The sequence below is a fragment of the Artibeus jamaicensis genome, unplaced genomic scaffold, assembly GCF_021234435.1.
Source record: "Artibeus jamaicensis isolate MK-2021 breed Jamaican fruit bat unplaced genomic scaffold, CSHL_Jam_final contig_908, whole genome shotgun sequence".
NCBI lineage: Eukaryota > Metazoa > Chordata > Mammalia > Chiroptera > Phyllostomidae > Artibeus > Artibeus jamaicensis.
This window is the reverse complement of record NW_026522009.1, coordinates 6,036,481-6,049,120: the sequence shown is the minus strand read 5'-3', so window position 1 is coordinate 6,049,120 and position 12,640 is coordinate 6,036,481. Positions and strand designations below refer to the sequence as shown.

Here is a 12,640-nt window from a genome sequence, read left to right as displayed (position 1 = left end):
GAGTTTGTGCAGATTAGTTGTCCATTTTTAAATCTGGGTGATTGCTCTCTTATTGTTGAATTTTAAGAGATTTTTGTATGCTTTAGATAACAGTTCTTTATCGGATCTCTGTTTTGCAAATATTTTCTTCCAGTCTATTGACTATATTTTCATTATTTTAACAGAGATGTTGACAAAGCAGAAGTTTTTAATATTTATACTTTTCTTTAATTTTTATGGTATATCTAAAAACACATAATCAATATCATGTTCTCTCTGAAGTATTTTTCCAAAAGTTTTATAATTAATATTTTATAGTATTTATGTCTATGATTCATTTTGGGTTAATTTCTATAAAATGAATTTTTTTTTGCCTAATTTTGTTTGTTTGATTTTTTGTTTGCATTTGGATGTGCAATTATCCTGTCACTATTTGTTGAAAAGATGATCTTTTCTCCTTTGCTCTTTTGCCAAAAATTAGCTGACTATATTCATATCATTCTGCTGTTGAACCCTCTCGTCCTTTTCCATAATCTATTTGTCTATTTTTTCATAAATACTATGCCATTTTATTTATTGAAGGTTAATAGTAAGTCTTCAAACCAGACAGTGTGAGGACTTCACCTTTGCTCTTCTTTTTTCAGTATTTTTTTAGAGTCTATAAATTTATTGAGTGAAAACAAAATAAATGGCAGACATGTTAAGTTCAGTTTGGTTCAAGTTTGGCTGCTGTCCATTTGCAGCAAAAATAAACTGAGGTGGGGAGAAGATCCAGTGATGTTGGCCAAGGGACACTGAACAAAACGATCTTCCATTTATTAGGAAAGTAAGCATCTCACAGCAGTGCTAGTTGGTTAGCAAAGGCGGGGGGTGGAACGTTTAGTGAGCAGGGTTAAGACCAGAATAAGCAAGAACTTCTGAGAGTAGAGGGCCTGAGCATTGAGAGAACAAGTATCAACAGGAGCGCTTTGGAGAGTAGTATTAATCAACACAGACCACGTAGTAGCCTTCAGGTGGGGTGACAGGCTCCTGGGCGTGCTCTTTCAAAGTAGATTTGACCTTCCACAAAGAAATAGCCTTTCTGTTTCAGATGTGCCACAGTCAGTGCACACATAACATTCAGGGTGGCGGTGACGGTCCTGCAGCTGCACAAATACACCTACAAGGCACGTGCCACATTTGCACACATGGGCAATTTCTGGGCATTTGCAATCAATGCAGCCTTTTTGCAGCCATAACTCTCCTGAATCCCAAAGGCTTGTTCAGATTCTCTACCTTCTCAGATTCCAGGATTTCTTGTAAAACCAAGAATGAAGTGGACTGTCTGGGGGCTCATTTAACTCCCATTTCTCCTGAAACATCTTGTAAACTTCAGATTCTTAGTTGATGACTGGTCCACTTGGAGACTAAGAATGCTCTAAGGCTCTTCCATTCATTTCTGGCCCACTGGACACCGACATTGACTCTAAGGCATTGTTGAAGTTGGAAATGTCTTTAGAGGAGTAGAGTCTGGAGGCTTTGTTGTGCTGGTTTGTGATGACGCTGGGGGCACAGCTGGAGACAGGTGAGGCAGTGAAGGACATGGCTCTGCCATTGTGGCTTAGAGCCACTTCCTCTGTGCCCCACTTCTTGCAGTTGAGAGGCCAAATTCATCTTGTACGGATGGCATTACCTATCCTCTGTTACTAGAGGAGACCACCCATTATTTTCAGATCTGGCTAGCGCATGAGTATTGTCGTCTATGCAGCTTTTGAGTTAGTTCTGAGCTTCCAAGTGCGTCATATTGCTGGTATTTTTTCCCATCGATGTCTGTGATTACATCTCCAATAATAAACCAGCTATAGCAGCCTTGCTTCGGAGTGACCCAGGAAAACGGTGAGTGGCTGCGCAAGTCCTTGCCATCCACGAGGCAGAAGCTCCATGGCGCTGGGCCCTGGAGGACAATTTGCTGGGTGGTCTCTTCTTTCAGTACTATGTTGGCTGTTTGAAGGCATAATTTTTCATACACATTTTAGACTGTTTGTATTTTCCTTGGATGTTGATTCAAATTGAGCAGATGTAAAAATGAATTAGGAAGAATTGACTTTACAAGGGTATGAAGTCTAATAATCCATGCACTTAAAATATTTTTCTATTTCTTAAATCTTTCTTTGTTTACTTCATTTATACTTTGAAGTTTTCCACATATGAATCTTGTATGTATTTTATTTGATTTATATGTGTTTCATATTTGGTGTTTTACAAATAATATTGTTTTTAAATGTTCCATTGTTCAAGGCCTGGCTGGTGTAGCTCAGTGGATTGAGCGCGGGTCTGCGAACCAGACAATCGCAGTTCGATTCCCAGTCAGGGCACGTGCCTGGGTTGCAGGCCAGTTCCCTTCAGGCCAGTTCCCAGCAGGGGATGCATGAAAAGCAACCATACATTGATGTTTCTCCTCCTCTCTCCTTCCCTTCTCCTCTAAAGATAAATAAAAATATTAAAAAAAACGTTCCATTGTTCATTACTGGCATTTAGAAGAGCAATAGAGTTTTTTATACTTTCTTGGAGTTCTATAACCTTTTTATATGGTTGATTAGTTGTGGGGTTTTGTATTTTATCAATTCTTTAAGATTTTCAACATGGACAATAGTTTTTATTTAACAGTACAGCTATATACATTCTCTTCCAATCAGTATCATTTTACCTATTCTCTGGCCTCGTTACCCTATTTAGGGCTTTCAGAACAATGTTGAATATGAGTGGTAGGAAAGGACACCTTTGCTTTGTTTGTTTTCTTAGAGGGAACCATCCAGTTTCTCAACACGGTATAAGATATTAGTAATAGCTACTTGGGGGTAAATATAATTTATATGAGACAAAAAGACTAAAGGAGACTGGAGAACAAATGCATGTTTTTCTGTTAAAGTTCCCCCTCTCCCCCAGAAGAGGCTATGTTTAAAACTAAACATGTTTTACAATTGATTCCCCCTTCTCTGGAGAGACCCAGGAGAGCCTGATTGGATCTTTGTCATAATAATCCTGAGATTCCTAGAGGCAGGAATTTCAAAGATTGGTTTTACTATTTTTCAGCTATGGCTGAAATAACTTGGCAAAGTTATCTCAGATCTCTTAGGTTGACTCACCTCATCTATAAGTAAGGACAACCATACACACCCCACAGGGCTGTTCTCATGATGAAATTAAACAAGGCTTGTAAGCACTTAAATCTTTGTTGGTGACCTTTCTAAATTCGAGGCTTCCAGAAGTTTTACACTCTCATGCTAATACACTCAGACTCCAGAAATTAATCAGAATTGACATTTAAGTCTTTCTACTTGTTTTTGTCTTCAGTGACTTCTGCTACAAGTAAGCTGATTTCAGTGGTGACTCTTCAGACTCAATTGATGGTTCTCCCTGTAGCTTTAGCTCTTCAACAGATCCAAGAAATGCTAATTTTCATTTCTCCCAGCTTTCTCTTTTCATAAGGGTGGAAGTGATGATTTCTAAACTCTTTACATGTCAGAATTTTTCTACAATGTCTGGATTGTGAAGTCACGTAATCTGGACTTGAGTTTAAACTCTCTCTCCTTTGTGTTCCGCACACTCCAAGTCTCATCTTCTTCATCTGCCAAACTGGAAATCAAAATAACAACTATTCACTCAACCTCACAGTTAGGAGTACATTTTTCAAGTACCAAATATAATGAATTTGTTAGTTAATAATTATAGCATTTTATAAAATGATTACTAAAATATTATAATAGTTTCTATTTATTAAGCATAGTTTATAGTTTAATAACTGAATTATAAGCAAATCTTATTTAATTGTCAAAAATCCTTATATATTAATGTAAGTCTGTTCTCAAGATGAGTTGCAAGGTTTCACACCCCACTATGGGGTACCATCTAACTTTACACCAGTACATCAGTCTTTGAATCTGATAAAAGACCACCATTATTTATACAAATAGATACTTAGAAAACATTTTCAGGCAGGTCATATGCACTGCAGTTCTCCATAGTCCTTACCATTCCCTTCACTAACATTCAAGCTTTCCTGGTTTACTTTTCTATTCCAGGTAAATACGAGTTTTTGTCCTAACATTTCAGCCCTTTGAATTGATTGAAGTTTTAACCTAAATACCTTGCCTATTTGAGTTGCCATTCAACATAGCAATGGAAATCATACACTGATACCCAAAATAAAGCCAATAGCTGACTTTTTGCCCCCTTCTATGCTTACTAGCAATTGGAGTATCAATCATGTACCAATTTAACCTGACAAATGAATAATTGGTCATTTTGACTGGCAGCTTTCCAGTTCTTCAGAAACTCATAAAAACAAACAAAACCTCAGTAAGTCACTCTGATTATGGACTTTGTGTCTGCTCTTACCTCATGTTCAGAGTTCTTGTCCTTGGGCTCTCTCCCAGATGCATAAAGTCAAATCATCAGGAACGGTGCAAAGAGGTTGAAGAAGTTGTGAAAGGAGAGAGCCTACGGTCTGCTGAGACCACTGAAGTGTTCTGTCTTAGCTGATTAAATGACAAGAATTGCATTGTTACCTTCTTATGTTTCTGAAAACTTAAAAAAATGAAAAGGCAATAAAACCCTATATAAGGTTAGGAACTAATTCCTCATTAGGTTGCCAGGAGCTAGGCAAAGAAGTCCAGGTTGTACTAAGCCTTCCAATACCTCAACCTTATGTAAGAATGGATATGAATGGTATAAACACAACATTGCACAGGTAGGTATGTAACTCTAGACTAGGAGAAACTAAGTGGATTTTCCCAAGATTACACATTGGTGGTAGTGAGTAGCCTATGCCATTTTGGTAAGTTATGAGTTTGTAGCCTGGCTCTATCATTTTTGGCTTTGTGCACTTAGTAGTTATTTTTTTCATTTTATTGTGTTTTTTCCATTACTGTGTATCCCCCTATACCCTCTTCTACCTCCACTTACCCCCTTCCTCCCCACAACCACCATATTGTTGCCTGTATCCATAAATTCTTTTTCCTTTTTGCTTCATTCCTCCACACCTTCAACCCTTCCCCCAGAGCTAATCATCCTGTTTCTTTAATTCTCTCAGATTCCTTCACCTCATTTCTAAACTAAGGACAACCATACCTACTTCACAGGGTTGTCCTTATGATTAAAATAAGTAAGACCTATAAACACGTAACCTACAGTGCACAGTATATTAATAAAAGCAAAGAAAAATCAAATAGCTATTTGACTGAATTATTTGATTTATCTGAATTAAGTATTTGTTAATAAAATTACCAGTGTTTTATAATTATATCAGTCAGATTTATACTTCTTAAGTAAATAATCAATAATACAAAGCTATTACTTTGCATATAAGATACAGTGGTACTTATGCACATGTGCATAAAATTGAAAAATAAATAAACTAAAATGAAATAGACAGACAAGAACCCATCAAGTTCAAATGTGTTTTTACCAGACTCATAAAGAAACACAGATCATTTGGAGACATATGTCATGACATGACATATGTCTCCAAATGACAACATTGGAGCTCCTATGGAAAGCTGTTAAGTGAAAATGAGAGAAATCCTTCAATAGTTTCGTGGACTGCTGCCCCCTCAGTCAGCTAACTGAACACAACACAACAGAGAGAAGCATTAGCCAGTATGTGAGCCTCTATGCTTGTGTTAATGTGGGAGACTTACATATATTGTCATTGTCACATTTCGATGTACTACTGCAAAAAAAAATGACCAATGAGAAACCTAGAGGGATTCAATCCAATCTGACCATATCAACATTAGAAAAACTTTAGAGAATAGGTAAATAAGTGTCAAAGTGTCCTAACAGCACATCAGATGGCGAATGTAGCTTTGCATTTTGCTAATTTAATTAAAGCCTGAATTGATAATCACCAATTTTGGAGTGATTTATGATGGATTATTAAATGAGATCCAGTTCTATATTTAGATGTCAAAAGGGAAAAAATGAAAACTATGCAAAATAGAGAAAGCAGAACATCTAGATAGTGTTTATCTCACATGTCATTTATTCACTCAATTAATCATTAATGCATTCTTTAAAAACAAATATGTATTGGGAACCTACCATTTGCCTGCTTTAGTCTCTGGGGATAAGTTAGTGAAAACAGAATCTTTGCCTGAATAAAAGGTGCATGCTGGGAAAATCATTCAGACAATTAGCAAGTAAAACTTAAATACATGACATTGTTTTAAGATAAAGAAATAAGACTCATGGGAAGGACTATTAATAGGGTGGGCATGTAAAAGATAGTTTAAAAGCAGAGGTAAATAGTGTGAGAGAAAGAACAGTGCAAATAATGAAGTAAAAATATTCTAGAGAATGAAAGAGATGGACATGGAGAAAGAGGTTGGTGTACTTGTGATACATTAAGCTGACTTCAGCCATGGGAGCAATGAACAGCTGTGCTGGGGTGAGGGCGTTGGCCAGCCGCTGGGCTGTGTTTGGTCATCGAGAGCAGCGACTTTCAACCAGTGTGTCGCCAAAATTTTTAAAGCATGAAATTCCTGACTACTCAGTCAGAGGCACTGATCTCTTTCCCCTTATACTTATCAAACATAAAAATAACAACAATGAGACCCAACAATAGCTGTCCAGTGTGAATGAATCAAAATTATACCTATTTTTGGTCAGGTTAGACAAAAACATTTTACGGTGTGTCACAGAATTTTAGTGATTAATTTCTGTGTGCCATGAGGTATTTATTTCCATATTATATGATGTATAAAGAGGTGTTTATTTTTTAACTAATCTATTTTTAAATAGGCTTGTTAATATAACCTTATAATTATGCACAATCAAATGAAGCTATAATGTTTCTCCACCTCAAAATAAAAATCATATTAATCGCTGAGGAAACTGAATCCTATTTATTTTTATACATGATTGACTTCCTCCTAAAATTAATTTATTCTAATTTTATTTTACCCACACAATAAAGATTGACTATCACACCCTGTAGAGTAACGGTGTTATTAAAAATAATGTAGGTAAAATAAAAAGCATTTTTACTTTTACCATCAAGCATTTAGATAAAAAAAAGTTTTAAAGGTTATTTACTAGTCCATGGAAACTGTGTGTTGTCTCCTAATCAGAAATTTTTTAAAGTTTTCTAAAATAATTATAGAACTTGTCACACAATCAAATTAAAAACACAGATTTACTTATTTTACTTGTCTTGTTACTGAACAAGAGGTCCAAGGGGGGACAGTACTTGGCCCACCTAGGGATGCCAAAAACTGCTACAGAACAGAGGGCCCCTCCCAAGGACAGAATACTAATATCTACTGGGCTCTTCTGTCCGCCACCAATTGGAAAGACATCTCTTTCCAGAGATGCCAGAGATTTGTGAAAAGGAAATGAAATGTTTATTTAATGCTATTCAGGCCTAATGCCTCTACTAAAATATCAAGTCCTTTAGGGTATACACCTACACACACACAGTGCTCCCTTCTCCCACTGTCCCAACTCTGGGTACCGTAAATCAGGAAAGGAGCACACATCTGTATTTCAGACCACTGGTATCATCAGCTGTGTCACCGTGCAGGATCTCTCTCTAATCCAAAGTACTGTGGTCCCCTCTCATGTTCCACTGGCAAGAGTTCTTTGTACCCAGTTCCAGTCAAAGTCTCTCCTGCTTTCCAGGCCACGTGGCCAAAAGGGGCACCCCAAAGCCGCGTGGGCCTCTTCTACCAAAGCTGCAGGGGTTCTCACTCCACCAAAAGTATGTGGCTTTCTTCTTCACCCAGTTGCAGGGATCTCCATTCTGGCAGAGCTGTGTGGTTTTCCCTTTCACCTCACCAAGAGGGGGTCCTCACTCTGCCAAAACCGCGTGGATCTCCCCTACATGACTACAGGGGTCCTCACTCTGCTCCAAACCGCGTGGCTCTCCCTTTCACCTGGGCAGTCATCCCCTCATGTCCAGGAGCCCATCTTTTCCAAGCTCTCACACAGGCCCCTCTCACTCAGGAGCGCAGCCCCTAGTTACATCCTGGTCCCAGTCCACTCCCTTCTCCCTGGCTCAAAACTTGGCCACTGCTATTTAACATATCTATGAAACCAGTTAAAGGTTATAGATATGTTAAATAATCATTCTAGAGGTTAGCTGCAAAACCGTTGCTATGCAAAACAGCTCTCAATGGCCCTGTTCCATTCGTCCCTCCCCCCTTGGGGGGGTGAGGACATCTTATATTTCTCTCCAATATTCCTATACACTTTGAATTCTGGACACCATTCCAAATCTTTTTTTGCTCCCCCCCACCCCCAGCTGTATCCTGTATCAGTCTGAGCAAAATTTCTTTAATTCCCACCAATCTTAGCAGGAAAAAAATTTCTCTCCAAAAGGAGTTGTGTTTGGTGGTTAGCCCAATACTGGATTAAGACTGAATACTGTACATGATTTGGCGGTGAAATTTCATGTCAGCTGCTGGTGCAGATCTGATGTTGTATTCAAATTTTTCTTCATTTATCAAACCTCATTTTAATTAATGAAACAGTTCTTAGTCTACTAAGTATATTATGCTTAATAGCTACATTATTTTTTAGCACTAATGGTGATTTTACTTTATTTTCCTTCCTCCACTCCCTACCCCACAACACAACCATCACACTCATCCCCACTTCCCACTCTTGGTCTTACCCCCTTTTGCTTTGTCCATGTGTCCTTTATACATGTTCCCCTATGACCTTTCCCCTATTTTCTCCATTATCCCTCTCCCTTCTGGTTACAGTCTGTTCTTTATTTCAATGTCTGTTTATATTTTTAATGAATCAAAAGAATGTGAATGTAAAAAAAATCTTGCTTTTTCTGTCTTTCAAGCTTACTTAGTCAATAACTGTTTAGAAATTATGATTTAGCTTTCATTGTAACTGTATTTGGAAAGAGTAATGAATTATTTAAGTAAATTAATTATTGGTTGATATGCCTCTACATTTTCCACCTGCTGTTCACCCACTTTTCTTGTTGAAGGAAAGGTAAATATTAGAGGCATATTGTGGTAAACCCTTGACATATTCACACTTTTACACACGTTCAGTGAAGCCATGGCAGTGACAGACCCATGTTAGAGCAAAGAATGGAGGTGACTCCAAAGCCATCTCTTCCTTTGTCTCCTGCCTGCTTTTGTGGGCCTTTACTAGATGTCACCACAAAGTGGGGGAAGATTAAAAACAGACATGACATTTTCTCGTGTACTGTTGACATTTTAAAAAACATGTCAAAATGCTTCTTTAGAAAGATCTATTCTAAAATTAAAGCATAAAATGTCATTTTCTAAGGGACTTGTACAAAGAATATAGGGTCTTGTTTTTTCATATGTAAAATGCCATTGATTGTTATATATAAATTTAAATGACTGCTTTCTTAACTTTTACACTTTCCATAAATCCATCTTCTCATAAAGGGTAGTGGTCTACAGTGTGATGCATGGATAACTGTTTTAGCTATTTTGAAATTATAGTACAAAGTATGACTCCCTTTAATTTATACTGAGTACATTTTATCTGCAGGCATTGTGCTACTTGGGGGTACTTAATATATAACAAGCAATTGCTGTCCTCAAAAAGCTCATTACAAATAGGGAGAGACAATAATTAAAATAATTTTATTACAATGAGATAAGCATTATTATTTCTTACAAGACTTTGGTAGACTATTATACTTCTATATTTACTTTACTGAGCTGTTATTATTTTAGTGAGTATAAAAGGCAGTATAATAAAATGGTACCCTGAGATTTCCAGCTACAGCTAGATATTCTCTCTCCCAGTTATTCGATCAAATTTGAACATAGGTACTGCTTAAAGGAATTTGTATATGTAATTAGTGTCCCAAAACAGTTGACCTTAAGTGAGGAAAATTTTCTTATGACATGAGCCCTTTGAAGGCAGGTAGCTTCTTTCTAGTTGGTCACAAAAAGAAAAGGTCAAAGAACTGGATTCTAACTTATGCAGGAGAAAACAAATATTCATGGTATGACCTACCTGTGGGACCATGTGAGTAGGAATCGAAGGTGATTTCTAGGTGCTGAGAGAGATCACTGCCTTACGGCTCACAGGAAAATAGAATCTCTAGTCCTAAAACCACAAGGAAATTAATTCTGCCAATAACCAGTAACCAATAGCTTTAGGAGAGGATGGTAACCCAGATAACAGTGACAGCCTCAGCCTTGATTTCAGCCTAATAACATTGTTGGAGGAGGTTGGAAGGAGGACCTGACTGCAGGCTGGTTGATCTGCAAGCTAATCCTGGGCTCCTCACTTTCTCTCCTGGTTTTCAGAATATAAGCTTTGTCCATAACTCATCCAGAACTGCACATCATAGTGGGTGTGGTTCTCAAGGATGCAGCCTTGAGAGAACCATGTGTTGTTGAGACCATCTGGACTGAATATGTGACTGAATGCAGTAAAAGTCTCCATATAAACTATATGATTCTGGCAGTTGGGGCAGAAAGCCACATGTACTTGTCTTTCAGCTGTCTCTTTCAGAGACAAGCGTTGTGTGTAAGTTCCCTTGCTTAATAAGCCTGCCACCTGCCCATGTGGGGTCATCTGCCTCTTCAATCTCTCCTCGTCCTCTATGTATGGGGGCCAGCTTCAAATAGAATTCAGAAACTGAAGGATTTATACCAAAGGACACCTGAGTGGAGAATCCAGCCACACTGTGCCTGTAATTTAAAGAAATTGCAAATTTGAACTAGTTTAAATTCATAATGTGAACTTGATTGTCTTCCTACTGTATACCTTCCTACTGTATACCTTTGTCTTCTTACTGTAATTAGGTCACATGAATAAAAAAATTGTGACCTAATTGATCAATTAATAGATGAGTCCGCATTCTAGGCAGTGGAGTTTAAGTAGAAAAAGTTATGAGTTTTGGTGTTAGGAAGATTAAAATTGCAATAATTAAATTTATATGAGATCAAGTTTTATTGTGTTAAAAATACTAAAACACAGTTTTAGGTATTTTATTCTTTTAAAAAATACCTAAAACTCTACCTGTGAATGAACATGATATTTCTCAACAGATGAAATAAAAGCACATTGGTAAACTATGACATTAATTACCTCTAAAATATGTTTAATTTAAAAATACTAAAAAGACCCATTCCTGTGAATTCTTCCTTTTTGTTTTGTTTTTTATGTTGTTTTTTCATTTTTTAAAATATTTTATTGATTATGCCATTACAGTTCTCCCATTTCCTCCCTTCATTCCCTCCCACCCTGCACACGCCCTCCCCCGCCATTTCCCCTTTAGTTTATGTCCATGTGTCACAAGTTCTTTAGATTCTATATTTCCCATACTATTCTTGCTGTCCCCCCCTGTCTATTTTCTACCTACCATCTATGCTACTTATTTTCTGTACCTTCTCCCCCCTTCCCCTGTTGCTAACCCTCCTTGTCATCTCCATTTCTATGGTTCCATTCCCGATCTTGTTACCGAACAAGAGGTCCGAGGGAGGGGCAATACAATATTTGGCCCACCTAGGGATGCCCAAAACTGCTATACAACAGGGGCCCCTCCCGAAAACAAAATACTAAAATCTACTGGGCCCTTCTGTCCGCCGCCAATTGGAAAGACATCTCTTAATGCCAGAGATTTGTGAAAAGGAAACAAAATGTTTATTTAATGCTATTCAGGCCTAATGCCTCCACTAAAATATCAAAGTCCTTTAGGGTATACACCTACACCCTCACAGCGCTCCCTTCTCCCACTGTCCCAACTCCGGGTACCGTAAATCAGGAAAAGAGCACACGTCTGTACTGTAGGCTGCTGACACCGTCAGTTGTGTCACTGTGCAGGATCTCGAGTTAATCCAAAGTACTGTGGTACCCTCTCATGGTCCACTGGCAAGAGTCCTTTGTACCCAGTTCCAGTCAAAGTCTCTGTTGCTTTTCAGGCCCCGCGGCCAAAGGGGGCACCCCAAAGCCGCGTGGGCCTCTTCTACCAAAGCTGCAGGAGTCCGCACTCCACCAAAACCATGTGGCTTTCTTCTTCACCTGGCTGCAGGGATCTCCATTCTGGCAAAGCTGCGTGATTTTTCCCTTTCACCTGGGAAAGAGGGGGTCCGCACCCTGCCAAAACCACGTGGCTCCCTCTTTCACCTCACCAAGAGGGGGCCCTCACTCTGCCGAAACCACATGGCTCTCTCTTACATGACTGCAGGGGTCCTCTCTCTGCCCCAAACTGCGTGGCTCTCTCTTTATCTGGCCAAGTGGGGACCCTTCCTGTCTCGGAGCCAGTCCTTTCCAAGCTCTCACACAGGCCTTCTCACTCAGGAGTCCCTCGTTACCCTCCTGAGTCCAAACCCTTCTCACTCAGGAGTGCAGACCTTAGTTACATCCTCCTGAGTCCCAGTCCACTACCTTCTCCCTGGCTCCAAACTTGGCCACGGCTATTTAACATATCTATGAAACCAGTTAAAGGTTATAGATATGTTAAATAACCATTCCAGAGGTTAGCTGCAAAACTGTTGCTATGCAAAACAGCTCTCAATGGCCTGGCTCCATTCGTTTCTTCCCCCTGGGGGGAGGTGTGAGGACATCTTATATGTCTCTCCAATATTCCTATACACTTTGAGTTCTGGACACCATTCCAAATCTTTTTGGGGGGCCCCCTGGCTGCACCCTGTATCAATCTAGCTGTCCC

The 12,640-nt window shown here is 38.7% G+C and overlaps 1 pseudogene; it reads right to left on the bottom strand.

Moving 5' to 3' along the window:
- Positions 1 to 311: 311 nt before the first annotated feature.
- Positions 312 to 1,984, bottom strand: LOC119046636 (PDZ and LIM domain protein 1-like; annotated as a pseudogene).
- Positions 1,985 to 12,640: the final 10,656 nt, after the last annotated feature.